Source organism: Geospiza fortis, unplaced genomic scaffold (assembly GCF_000277835.1).
Source record: "Geospiza fortis unplaced genomic scaffold, GeoFor_1.0 scaffold40, whole genome shotgun sequence".
NCBI lineage: Eukaryota > Metazoa > Chordata > Aves > Passeriformes > Thraupidae > Geospiza > Geospiza fortis.
The window spans coordinates 1,893,463-1,893,678 of NW_005054297.1; positions in this window are offsets into that span (position 1 = coordinate 1,893,463).

Consider the following 216-nt stretch of genomic DNA (forward strand, 5'->3'; position numbering starts at 1 on the left):
CCTGCTGAAAAGCAGAAAAACATTTTTGCATTAAGGCAATACTTGCAGAACTACTTCAGGAGGATGAAGGTAAGAAATGAGATTCAGCCCTCTTCTAGTTATAATCCAGCTTCTCATAAAGGTGAGATCAATATTTCTTAGTGGGAATTTGAAATTACCTAGGTATTTGTTTTAGGATTTTTTCTGATGTATGCACTGGTCAGTACTGAATTACTG